Source organism: Cryptomeria japonica, chromosome 8 (assembly GCF_030272615.1).
Source record: "Cryptomeria japonica chromosome 8, Sugi_1.0, whole genome shotgun sequence".
In the NCBI taxonomy this organism is placed as follows: Eukaryota; Viridiplantae; Streptophyta; class Pinopsida; order Cupressales; family Cupressaceae; genus Cryptomeria; species Cryptomeria japonica.
Genome location: NC_081412.1, coordinates 73,707,690 through 73,721,426, shown reverse-complemented (window position 1 = coordinate 73,721,426; position 13,737 = coordinate 73,707,690). Strand labels below are relative to the sequence as shown.

At 38.4% G+C, this 13,737-nt stretch overlaps 1 protein-coding gene across 1 annotated transcript in view; it reads right to left on the bottom strand.

The window, feature by feature from the left end:
• Nucleotides 1-13,737, bottom strand: part of LOC131857525 (uncharacterized) — a 107,051-nt gene that overhangs the window by 27,228 nt on the left and 66,086 nt on the right. The gene's annotated exons all lie outside the window — the stretch shown is intronic.

Here is a 13,737-nt window from a genome sequence, read left to right as displayed (position 1 = left end):
TAGTCATACAATGCTTCCATGTGCCCGTTCCCATAACTACATGTCGGTTCACCTTGACATGCCGAATCATCTTAAACAAATATACCGCTTCACTTTGGCATATATACCGGTTCACACATATGCCAATTCTCTCTTCTCACATATCACATATGTCGGTTCACATCATATCACATATTGACATCAATGACAACATACAATATCATTATGTCCTCATACCGGTTCACATAATGCCAACACTCTACAATAACCTGTCTTAGATTTTCAAGAGGCAAATCCATTTTCTTAGGGAAGCAATTTTTTTTGTTGATGTAAATATAGTCAATCATGTGCAATTCTAAGTTGCAAGATAGGATAAATCTCATTTTGTTTGTCATATCCATGAATCATCAATGTGAGCATGTTCAGGTGAGAATTTTTATTCTAGGAATTGTCTTTGTTGAGTCCTCAGGTCACCTGAACATTCTGTGTCCTACCATCATGGTGCCATCTCTTTGCACTTTGCCAAAAGAATGATGCATGAATTACATATTTGCAAAATAATAATCCAGAATAATAATGCATGAAATTCACATTTGCAAAATAACAATGCATGAATTACATATTAACAAAAGTATAGTGAAATAATTTCAAGTAGAATCATAGATTAAAAATTTATCACTAAATTTCATTTATGTATTTATAATCATTTAGTTTATATATACAAAATTTTGCCCCTAAATAGGTACAAATCAGCTCATGGCCATATATATACAAAATTTGGCGTCTTAATACATATAAATCATCTCATGGTCATCTATATACAAAATTTGGCCTCTAAATACATACAAACCATCTAATGGTTGTCTATATACAAAATTTGACCTCTAAATATGTACAAATCAGCTCATGGTCATCTATATATAAAATGTATCCTTTGATTACATATAAATCATCTCATGGCCATCGTCTATATACAAAATTTAGCCTCTCAGTACATACAAATCAACTCATCGCCATCCATACACAAAATTTGACCTCTAATTACATATAAATCAGCTTATGGTCATCATCTATATACAAAATATGACCTCTCAATACATGCAAAGTAGCTCATGACCATCTATACACAAAATTTGGTCTCTATATACATAGAAATCAGCTCATGGCCATCTACATTCAAAATTTGGCCATCTATATACAAAATTTGGCCTCTTAATCACTCTACCCTTCTGTGGAACCAATCTAATGAACCTTGTGGATTAGCCCTTATGATGTCAAGTATTGCCTCGTGATCAGATTCATTAACTTTCCATAAATTTTTATTGAGTGGTCTACTATCATATTTAATCAACTGAATATTTTCTGCAACAACAAGGTTAGAGTAATGAAGAATATGCTTGTGCATATTGAAGTCCTCAAGCAACCAAACATCATATTTATTCATAGGGTACCTTCTAAGCCATGTTCTTGTTACAACAATAGACCTTGTTGGGTACTCAATACTCTCTCCATCAATGATTGTGGTTGCCAAAAAAATTTGCCTCAATATAGCTACACAAAAAGTACTTTATGCCTTCTTCATTGTTTTCATCAACAATAACTGCATACACATGACCTGTATTTTATTGAATGATAAATTAGTACCAAAAATAGTGTAAAATAAAATAAAATGAGAAAAAAAATTAAATAACTAAGTAACAATCAACAATCCCCGGTTGCACTAAGTCGGATACATGGTTAAAATCTATAGAAACTTTCATCTAGTTCAATTGTAGTGGTTTGGGAAGTTGATATGTATTAACTGGCACTAAAAGTATATAAGACCTTCCATCAACCCACTCATATGATTCACACTCATGGCACAAAAAAATCCATACACAATGATAAAAAACATACCATCTATCTAGTATAAATAATTAGTGAGATTGCATCTAAGCTTCTAAATTAGTGCAAGTCACTCGATCCTATAAATGTACAACAATCTACATAGCTTACAACATTAGATTCATGTATCAACCAAAAATATCTAGAAATAGTAGAATTACCTTGATTACTCAGTCCCATTATCGAGTTACACCATTGCACAATGGTTGTTGCATCTATTAAATTAGCACCACCTTCATACTTTAGTTCTTCTCTAGCAAGGGCTCTTTTTACACATGTACCCACACCATCATGCTCTCCCTCACCATGTCCAGCCTCACTAAAATTTAAAAAATGTTGTACACCAATCCTCATATGCATCCTACTCAACCAATAGAACATCCTTGCATTCTTGAATTGTGATGTGTAGCTATCCGACCATATGATGCATTGGTTGTATCTAATATTCCTTTCCCTTAAATTCTCATAGTAGCGTTGAAATAATCCTCACACAAACTTTGTCGAATGACTATGATTGTCACTTAGGTAGAAGTGATGTGCATGCATGAATGTTGTGTGCAAAAATAGTTACCTATTGAGAGTGGTAATATTGGGATTGCACTTGATTTTGAGGTTGTAGTGTATAATTCTCTATAAAATATACAATAGAGATGATGGTACCAATAGGAAATGTATCCTTACATATATTGAATTTCTCATCCAACCACCACACTCTATGTGTATGCATTATATAGTCATAAACTAGTTTCTCCTCAAAAATACTTATAAACTATGCTATTGGTATATCTTAACTCACCAACTCACATCTCTTCAACTTTTTTCCATATTTAACCGCATATGTGATCAACTTCTATTTTCCATAAGAGAATAGTGTCTTTCCAATTTCATGTGTACTCTTGAAATGTATACAATTTTTCAACTTTTGCAAACCACCACATGTAGAACATGAACCTTTCAAACACATAATCTTATAAAAGGTGCAGCCATCATCTCTTTGACATAACACACTTGAAATAAATTCTCTTGAAGACATTGGAGGTTCTTGTATACCACACTCCTACAAAACATCGTTAGTATGCAAAGTACAACATATATGATGATATATCATAATGCATGGAAAATTCAATATGCATTCTACAAAAACATGTAGTACATGCATGATTTATCTTAACATAAAAGGGTTTTATCATTTCAAAAACCTTTGGCTAATTCTTATTTAAGGATATGTTTGAACAAATTTATAAAAAAAGTTGTGTTTGAGTCATAACCAAAAAGTGTTTCAGATGTGGCTCATGATTTCTTGATCCAATTATCCTTCTAACAACATCTCTTTGATTGGGTGAAACTCTTGTGTTATCATGCCAAATATTTTCAATTAATTATCTTAAGGCATCAACAACAACTTTGTCTTTTCATGGAAGTCTACCTGAAAAATACTCAAAGAGAATTATTGTTAGGATCCTCAAGTTTCTCATGCATCCCTAAGGCATGGTGTATTGTTGTTCTTCTTATCTTTAATAAGATACTTATTTTACTTGTTAAACAAGAATTTTTATTCAGGTTGCTCGTTATGATTGATGTAAGAACACATTGAGTAAAATTTGCATCTTTAGAGCTTGATGTTGAACCAATTGCTTGATACACATCAAATAGATTTCTTACTATAGTGTTTTCACTATTATTTTCAAATGATCTTAAGCCAATGATTTTTATTATCTTTCTAAAATTCATATTTCTTATCATTTCAACAATTAATTGCCATCTTGCAGTTTGATTTAAGCTCTCAAAATAATTTATCCATGGAAATTTTATTATCCATTCTTCGACAAGTGTGTCGGGAAATTTTATCAGGCATTAGCTTCAAAATATTTTCATCAATGTAAATTATAAACTTTGGTTCTCTATGAATAATTATAGGAGGTGTTAATATAGTTGCATGTTCTTGGCTTGCATTAGGTAGGGGTATATGCACCAAGTTGTGGTACCAAAAGGGGGTCTTAAGATGCCACTTTTTTTTATTTTTTGAAATCAGCAAAGCCTCAACTTCAATGAAAAATTGAAGATAGTTACTGTAGCGTCATAAATTGTACGCACTCGCTAGGGTGGTACAATTTCACACCTAGTTTAGCACCCGCCTTAGCGCATTTTGCATTCTGCATTGCATTTCTCCTTAAGCACTTAATTAATCAAATTAATTAGGTCTAAAGTCTTATTTCATCATTCTCTACATCATAAAGTAGGGCCCTTTCACTAAAGCGCGCCCTTCGCATTTCATTTCTTCAATACATCACTTAATCAAAAACCCTAATTAAGTCCTATTTCAAACTTGGGGGCTTGGTTTCGAGGGTCTAAACATCTCGAAATCACCTGTAACTTCGGGATTCTCTCTAAAATCATCATATCCGACGGCCCTGAAAATTTGGTGAAAAGTTGTCGGGACCATGGCGCCCATGCAACATGGTCCCGGACATTTTTTCCGAAATTTTGGGAGCGCGATCCAATCATAAAATAAAGCTTAACCCCAAGAAATTGGCGGGATATTCAATCTCTAGGTCGGCCAAAATACGAATTTACGACCTAGGGTTTCATACATAAAAGCTCTCTTTCCTCATTTGAAGGGATCGTATTTTTGTTTCCAGGAACTTGATATGCAGCGAAAGAGTAGATCTTTGAAGACTTCAACAACACTCAACATCATTCTATCAAGCATCTATCAAATCCATTCATTCATCCAATTAGGGCTTGGAAGACATTGAAGAACAATAGGAGATTACCGACTGAAGATTGGCTTGTACTCCTCCCTTGAGGGTTGGCGGGGGTTTGACTAAGGCAAAACCCTATATAGCCGCCCTTCCCCCTTTTCAAATATTATTGCAGGTTTCGGGATTCGGACGACGCCGCAGGACACAGATCCGGAGAGAGAAGGATGAGACAGAACTCTGTGTGCAATTGCAGCTCAAAAGACCAGGACAGGGGCGCTGGGCGCCCTGGTCCTGCCAAGACAGGGGCGCTGGGCACCCTGGTCCCTGGGACAGAGGCGCTGGGCGCCCTGGTCCTCCGGACAGACAGCTTTCCGACAGTTTCCAGACAGTGTTTCAAGGTGCAAAACAGTGGTTTCCGGTGCAGTTTTCAGGACAGTGGCGCCCGCGCCCCTGTCCTGAACATTTTCAGTCTGATTTCAACTCCAGGTACATATCTGCATTCTTATTTTATCCTTACATTTACAGTTGTTCATTGTTTAATCTCAATTCTGCAAACTTGTTACTAGTTCATACTTACATTTTGAGGTTAGGGTTTGAACTTGTATCATTTTAGCTTTCAATTTCAACAAGGGAATAGAAATCCTAATAGATATCCCGTGGCTCTCTCTTTCACCAAAAGAATTAGCCAACCGTGCGATATCTCTAGGCTCTTTCGTATTCCGCAATGTGTGCCAAAAGTTAGGATTAGGGTACATTGTCCTAGTCTCGCTTTTTCCCCTACACATTTTGGTGAACCCGATGTGAATCTATCATTGCTTCCTCTTGCATTGCATTTGTTAGATCTAGATCTAGATTTAGTGTGTTTTTCATTAAAAGAGAAAAAGAAAAAGAAAAAAAGGAGAAAACTTGTGTTTCTTTGCATTGTGTGTTTAAATTTTATGCAATCTTTTCAAAATGTCAGATTTCTATTTGCAAAATGTTCATGCATTTGATGATTATTATGAGTATAGCCAAGATGAATTAGATGAAGCTTTAGATGAGTTTTTAAACCCTAAGGATGCTAAACCTTCATTTTACCAAAAACTCATAAACCTTGTTACTATGCCATTTAGGTGTGATGAGAAAGATAAGTCGAATGATTCCTCTCAAGGATACATTCCTATCCACTCTTCCCCTGAATCTAGTAACATGGTTGTTTTCAATAATCCCCTCTATGAGGAGATGTCTCCTTTTGAATCAAAAGACAAACCTTTTAACCGATATGATTATGCTTTGTTGGATGATGCCTTTGATGACTTTGTGGCTTTGTCGAAACCTATAAACAAAAACAAGACCTCTAAGTTGGTTAACATGATAAATTTGAATGAATATAACAAACCTCTCTTTGAAGTCCAAGGTGCTTATCCTTCTCCCACCTTTCAAATTCCTAAGACTCCTCTCCTTACTGTCCAAGGGAGGTATGATCATGATTCCTTTTGTACTCCGAATAAACCAATCATTACCGTACAAGGAAGACAACCTATAAGTCCTTACAATTATGCTAAGCAAATAACTAGAGAGAGTTATCATGCGGTTGCCCATACTTATCATACCAGAAATAATAAGCAACCCAATCCTCCTCCTGTTATTCCAGTTTCGCTTCCTAATCCTCAACCAATTCTTCCTCAAGCTCCTCGTATTTCACAAGTTATGGGTAAGGAATATGATCTCATAGAACAACTTAAAACTACCCCTGCTAAGATATCCCTTTGGGATTTGATTCAAACTTCTTCCGCTCATCATGGAATGTTACAAGATGCCTTGAAAGATTTGAATGTTCCTCCACCGAATACATCTAGTAATATAGCATCTTTTGTTAACTCTGTGATGAATCCTAAGCCTCAAATTGTGTTTACGCAAGATGAGTTGCCTACTAGTGAAGTCCAACAACAATATGATCCCTTGATGATTGTGGTTGTCATGAAAGACACTGCTATAAGACAAACACTAGTAGATAATGGCTCTGGCCTTAATGTGTGTAGCATCAATCTATTGCATAAGATGAATGTGGATACTTCTCTTATGGAGCCTGACTCTCGTTCCATTTGTGGCTTTGACAATGTGGCTAAGACTTCATTGGGTATCATCACCTTACCTCTCACAGTGGGACCTATTACTTTGCCTACTCCTATCCATGTTATGCCAGGAAATTTAACATATAACTTGTTATTAGGGAGGCCTTGGATTCACAGCATGCAAGTTGTCCCCTCTACATTGCATAGACAAGTTAAATTCATTTATAACAATAAGACATATACTTTGATGGGAGATACTAATTTTCAAGCTTGTCTACAAACATCTAATTCCAAGGGAGATTCTTCTAAGCCATCCTCGTCTAGTGATGACTCTTTAAACAAGAAACCTATCGATGAGTCTTCGCTTTCCGATGATCAAAATCCTTGGGATGAATCTGGAATTCCTAAGGAAGATCCTTCTTGACTTGAAACTACACATAAAAAGGATTTTGATCCTGAGAAGGTTCTCGTAGAAGATGATTGGGGATCTCTTGACTTTAACCCTACCTTTGTGGGTGAATATAAGATTCCTTCTAGAGAACTTAAAGTTGAAAAGAAGGAAGAAGCTGGAAATCACAAAGTTGGAAAGAAAGAAGAAACTAAAAGACAATCAACCCTGCCTGAAGCTATGAGTAATAATTTTGTGGCCGCTTCTCAAACTTCCTCTTCTCACATCTATAACTATGAAGAGTTTGATTCTTTGTCTTATGAAGAACCACCTTCTTTTCCTGAAATGGCTGATCGCTATGGTCGTGGTTTTCGCATTTTTGCTAAGCATGGGTATCATGGAAAAGGTTGTGGTGCTAATGAACAAGGGATTAGAGTTCCTCTAGAGACTAATTTTCAACATTATGCCTTTGGACTTGGCTATAATCCCTGCAGACGTACTAAAGCCTCTAAAAGACCATGCATTAGTGTTAATGCCATCTCTACATCTTTATCAATACAACACCCTGAGTATATTGATGAGGATTCTTCAGGTGATTGTGCTCTAGATATCTTCCCTACCGACGACGCTTTAGCTGAGTTCTTGGGAGCCTATGACACTCTTCCTCGTTATCATCACAATAGGGGACTCCCTTATTGTTTGAACACTGAAGCTTATTTTGGAAAAGAGATTGATAATGATAAGACTGTGAAAGAATTCCCTCAGTTAAAGGATACTCCTCAACAAAGTAATCTTCTCATAAGTGATACCACTGATGTTAAGATGGATCCTTGCAACAAAGAAAAAATCATTAAAATTGGAAAATGTTTGGATAAAGAGGAACAGAAACAATATGAAGAACTATTGCATGAATTCCCTGAGATTTTTGCTTGGGCATATTCTGACATGCCTGGTATAGATCCTAAGATTGTTACTCATAATATTGTCTTAGTTCCTGATGCTAAGCCCGTGAAACAAAAGATTCGAAAAATGAATCCTAAGATAGCTCTGCTTGTTAAAGCTGAGATTGAAAAATTATTGGAGGCTGGATTTATCCGCCCTATTGACTATTCCCCATGGATTTCAAACATTGTCGCTGTGGCTAAACCAGATAACAAAATAAGAATGTGTACCGACTTTCAGGATCTAAATAAGGCTTCTTTAAAAGATGATTTCCCTCTTCCAAACATTGATATGATAGTTGATTCTACGGCAGGACATGCCCTCTTATCCTTCATGGATGGTTTTTCAAGCTACAATCAAATTTTCATTAACCCTCAAGATCAATACAAAACCGCTTTCACCACTCCTTGGGGCACGTTTTGTTGGATAATGATGCCTTTTGGACTTAAAAACGCTGGTGCAACTTATCAACGAGCGATGACCCTTATCTTTCATGATTATATGCATAAGATTTTAGAGGATTACGTTGATGATATTTTGGCTAAATCCTTTCTTCACATGGATCATGTTAAAGTCCTTCGTCAAATCTTCGAAAGAATTCGTAAATATCACATGCGCTTGAATCCCCGAAAATGTGTTTTTGGTGTGGATAGTGGAAAACTATTAGGGTTCATAGTTTCGCATCGTGGGATTGAGGTGGACACTAAGAAAATAGATGCTATTGTTAACATGCCACCTCCTCGAAATGTATCTCAACTTAAAAGCTTACAAGGAAAGATTCAAGCTATTCATAGGTTTGTGTCTCAACTTGCGGATCGTATCTTTCCTTTTACTCAACTTCTTAAAAAGGATATCACTTTTCAGTGGAATGAGGATTGTCAACAAGCATTTGAAGATTTAAAAGTGTATTTAGCTAGTCCTCCTATTCTTCAACCTGCTGAACCTTCTAAACCCTTTATCCTGTATAGAGCTGCTTCTTCTCATGCTCTCGCAGCATTGTTAGCACAACATGATAAAGATGGTAAGGAGTGTCCGGTTTATTACATAAGTCATACCTTACTCGATTATGAGACCCGATATTCTGTGATAGAAAGACAATGCTTGGCCGTGGTGTTTGCGACTCAGAAATTGAGACATTATCTTTTAAATTCAGAAGTCCATGTCATGGCTAAGTTTGATCCGTTGAAGCATCTTTTCTCTAAAACTGATTTATCAGGACGTCTCGCTAAGTGGGTTATGATGTTAACTGAATTTGACCTTAAATTTGTTTCACAAAGAGAAATTAAAGGACAAGCGTTGACTGATCACTTAGTTGAGGCTCCTTCACCTTTTTCATTCCCTAACCCTGAGTCCTTTCCTGATGATTTCATTCTTTCTATAGAGAAAGATGAAACTTGGGAGTTATATTTTGATGGCTCTAAGTGTCGTACGGGATCGGGGGCAGGGGTTGTTTTGGTTTCTCCTACAAAGAAACCTATTCCCTTATCATATCGTCTAAATTTCCTGTGTACCAATAACATTGCTAAGTATGAGGCTCTTATAGCAGGAATAAAAGCAGCCCTAGCTCTTAATATAAAACACATACATATCTATGGAGATTCGCAATTAATTATAAGACAAGTAATAGGAATATATCAAGCAAAACAAGACAAATTATCACAATATAAAGACCTTGCTATATCTTTATTACAAAATTTTGATTCTTATACCATGGAACCGGTCCCTCGAAAAGATAACCGACATGCGGATGCGATGGCATGTGTGGCTTCGTTAGTATCTTTAGAGGACCCTATGGTCGATCTTAACTTCGTTATTCACAATCTTACTTCTCTAGCTATTGAAGATGATTCTAGCTTGGTAACATGTTGTGACTTTGTAGACTCAGATGAATGGTTCTCGCATATTGTAAGATATTTGACCGATGGTACCTTCCCTGATTCTGCTAATAGGAACACTAGGGCTAGAATCCGCAAGCTGTCTGCTAGGTATATCATCCTTTCTAATGTCCTTTATCGAAGGGGTTATGATGGTCTTCTTCTTCGTTGTCTTAACAAGTCGGAAATCCCTGTTGCTCTTGAAGAGGCACATTCGGGTGCCTGTGGGGGGCATTTTGGGGGCAAATCCCTGGTTCATAGGTTGCTTCGTATGGGATACTATTGGCAAACTATGCAGAAGGATTCCTTCTCATTTGTTAAGAAATGTCACCAATGTCAACAACACAATAATCTGATTCATGCTCCTGCCCAAGAACTTCGTTCTCAAGTAGCTTATTGGCCTTTCTCCGCATGGGGTTTGGATCTTATTGGAAAAATTTCTCCTCCTTCATCTCAAGGACACACCTTCATTATAACCACAACAGATTACTTTACGAAGTGGGTAGAGGCTATTCCCCTTCGCTCTACTACTGCTGAAGTGATTTGTCAATTTCTTCTAGAAAACATTATTTCTCGATTTGGGATACCTTCCACTATTATCTCAGATAATGGAACATCATTTAAGAACAAGGACGTGAAGAAATTCCTTGAGAAGTATCATATCAAACATCGATTTTCTACACCGTATTATCCTCAATCAAATGGCCAAGCCGAATCATCCAATAAGATAATTGAACAAATTCTTCGTAAAACCGTAAATAAGCATGGTAAGGATTGGAGTAACCAGCTAATCTACGCTCTTTGGGCCTACCGAACGAGTGTACGAATTGCTACGGGAACTACTCCTTATAATCTTGTTTATGGTGCTGACGCTATTATGCCCTTAGAGTTAGAAATTCCATCACTTAGGGTTTCTCTTAAAGGTATAGTAGATGATGACTCCTATAGAGAACAATGACTTCAACAGCTTGAGATGCTTGATGAACAGCATATAAACGCTCTTGAGCATATTCAAGCGTATCACAAAACTCTACAACGAAGCTATAATGACAAGGTTATTCAATGTTCCTTCTCAGTAGGTGACTTAGTCCTTTATGAGAATCAGCGCAATGTGAATGCCTTGCCTGCAGAAAAGGGAAAATTCAGTCCTAATTGGCTTGGACCATACATCGTTATTGAGGATTATGGATCAGGTGCTTACAAAATAGTGGATGTAGATGGTACGCCTCTTAAAGAACCTATTAATGCTATGCACCTGCGTAGATATTATGTTTAATTCTTCATTTTTTCATCTATCTTCTTTTTCAATTCTTCAACATTGGATAATATGTTAGTATTTCTTAATTAAAGCAAAATAGAATTAAATGTTATGTTAATCTATATTGCTTCGTTCCTGACAAGCATGTCTTCTTACTTTATAGTTTGTCTTGAATTCATTAATGTAAATTGTAAAAGGTTTACATTTCTCATTATGCTAGCATATTATACAATGTCTTTATGTATTAAGTAGAATCGTATCATGTTGTGTTTAAATTCAGAATTAAATCGCATTAGTTATATGCTTCTTAGGCTTAATGCATATTTCTTCCTTATCATCAATGTCGTACTTGATTAAATATTTTAATTAAGTCACACATGTATCAATTTAATCATGGAGCATTGAGAAATCAATCACATAGAAATTAAATTCTGAACAAACATGTACATTTACCAAATGTATTAGATTTAATCAAAACAAAATATACATTGTTTTAGGCATTAAAGATAACACATTTGAGATAGAACGAGAAGCATGTATATATACATATATATGTGTGGATCGCGTACAAACATAGGTCACTGTATATCCAAAATGTGATCTCTCTCTTACATCATACAATCATCTCCTATCCCTAGGGCTAGTGGCTGGAGAGTGTCGACTGGATGCTCCCTCCTGATCTGGCCATGGAGGTCGACCCATGGGTGTGTAGCGCGATACAGATCGTGATTGACTCCGAGAGGAACTCCTACGATCCCTATCCATGAGGATCGCACGATAGGTGGTAGCCTCGGTCTGGGCCGCTACTAGATCTCGCCGCACCTGTTGGAGGTCCTCTGATAAGACTCTCTCTCTCTGCCCCGCCTGATGGAGATCCTCTGATAGGACTCTCTCTCTCTGCCGCGCCTGATGGAGATCCTCCGATAGGACTCCCTCTCTCTGCCGCGCCTGACAGAGATCCTCTGATAGGATTCTCTCTCTCTCCCTCCATATATCTACCTGTAATCGGAATGGGAAAAACAAATCCTCATGCCGACCCGCGTTCCCCTAAGGCCTGTACGTAATCTGTGAGGAACTAGGAATCTGTGCTATCATGGAGATGTCTGTCATTGCCTGCTGAATCAAGGAACGCCAGTCCTGCACATTAGCTGTGGCAGTAGAATAGATCTTTGTTAGTACCATTCTATATCATCAAAGCATTAATCAATCAATATAAACCTACTATACCTGGATCTCCCTCGCGCCAGTAGGGATCATGATATGGTAGCATCTGTGACTGGGAACCGCTAGGCTCCCCTCGCTCGAATACTCTATCCACGATGGGTGTAGGCTGGACGGTACTGGTGACAGGTCTCCGTATCGCCTCCTGTTCCTCCTGTTGGGGAATAAAAGGTGGATCCAGAGCTATGGTATCGTCTCCTGAATGGTGGGGAGCTGCATCCGACTCCTCCTCATCATCTCTATCATCCTCCTCGTCATCCTCCTCATCATCCTCATCCTCATCCGCATCATCACTTGCATCCTCCTCATCCTCCTCTCTATCTGCATCCTCCTCCTCCTCGTCACTGGGCTGATCGCCTGTAGGTGGATCAAGATCTCCCGTCTCCTCATGACCCTCTCCCTCATCTGGCTCCTCTGACCTGGATCCCTCGTCCTCGTCTCGGTCTCCATGTCTCCATGGGCCTGGATAGCCTGTCGGATGATCTGGTGGAAAGATAGGACCTGGATATGATCTCATGAACCATGAAACATATCTACGCTGTGCTCCAGGCTCTGCAGAATAGTCAGTGACTACATCCTGATCTGATCCCTCCAAGTCTGTTGTCTCGATATCATCCACCGTCGGTCTCGCTACTGCTCTAGGTCTGGGAAGGACCCGTGAGTGTCGAGTATAGATGGGCACATCGGCTGGAACACACTGCTCTAGTCCGAACTGCCTCCGTACTCGGTCAAAGTAGAAAGGGACTATGATGTGTGCATATCGTCCTCGCAGTAGGCGGTTCCTCTGTAAACATGCTAACTGTCTCTCCATACCATCCCATCTGTGCATCAGTAGGTAAGGTCTCCACACTATCACCTCGGATGTCAGTCTGTCAATAGTCACTCTCCAATACAACAAATCCCCAAATCTCCACTCGCTGGTCAGTGGATAAGCGAACACCCTAGGTCGCTCGCTCGCTATACTCAGTGGATAGCCGACGGGCCTGGTGCATGTGAAGTGCTCTAAGATCCACACCTGCAGAAGTGTGCATGTCATCAAACTACAACCCTGTCCGAATACATACTCCTCAAGGTCATGATAGAGATGTGCAAGCATACTCCGACCCCATGCATAAACTCTCCTATGTCTCTCCATCCCTCTGATACACCATGTGAGGCCCCCATGCATGTGTGTCCCTCACCCATTAGGACAGACGGCTAGTGCTATGATGGCTATCATGAGGCGTCTCAGAAGTGGTATCTCTCTTGTAGGATGTAAGAGCCAGCTGACCATGATACGACCTCTCGTCTCGCTCGGCATGACTCTCCCTATGCAGTACATCTGCTCCCTCTGATGATCCTCTGCTACCCGATCAGTCGCATATGTGACTGTCGCTCCTCTGATAGGAAGACGTAGTATACGGTACACATCCTCGAGTGTGACCGTCAGCTCTCC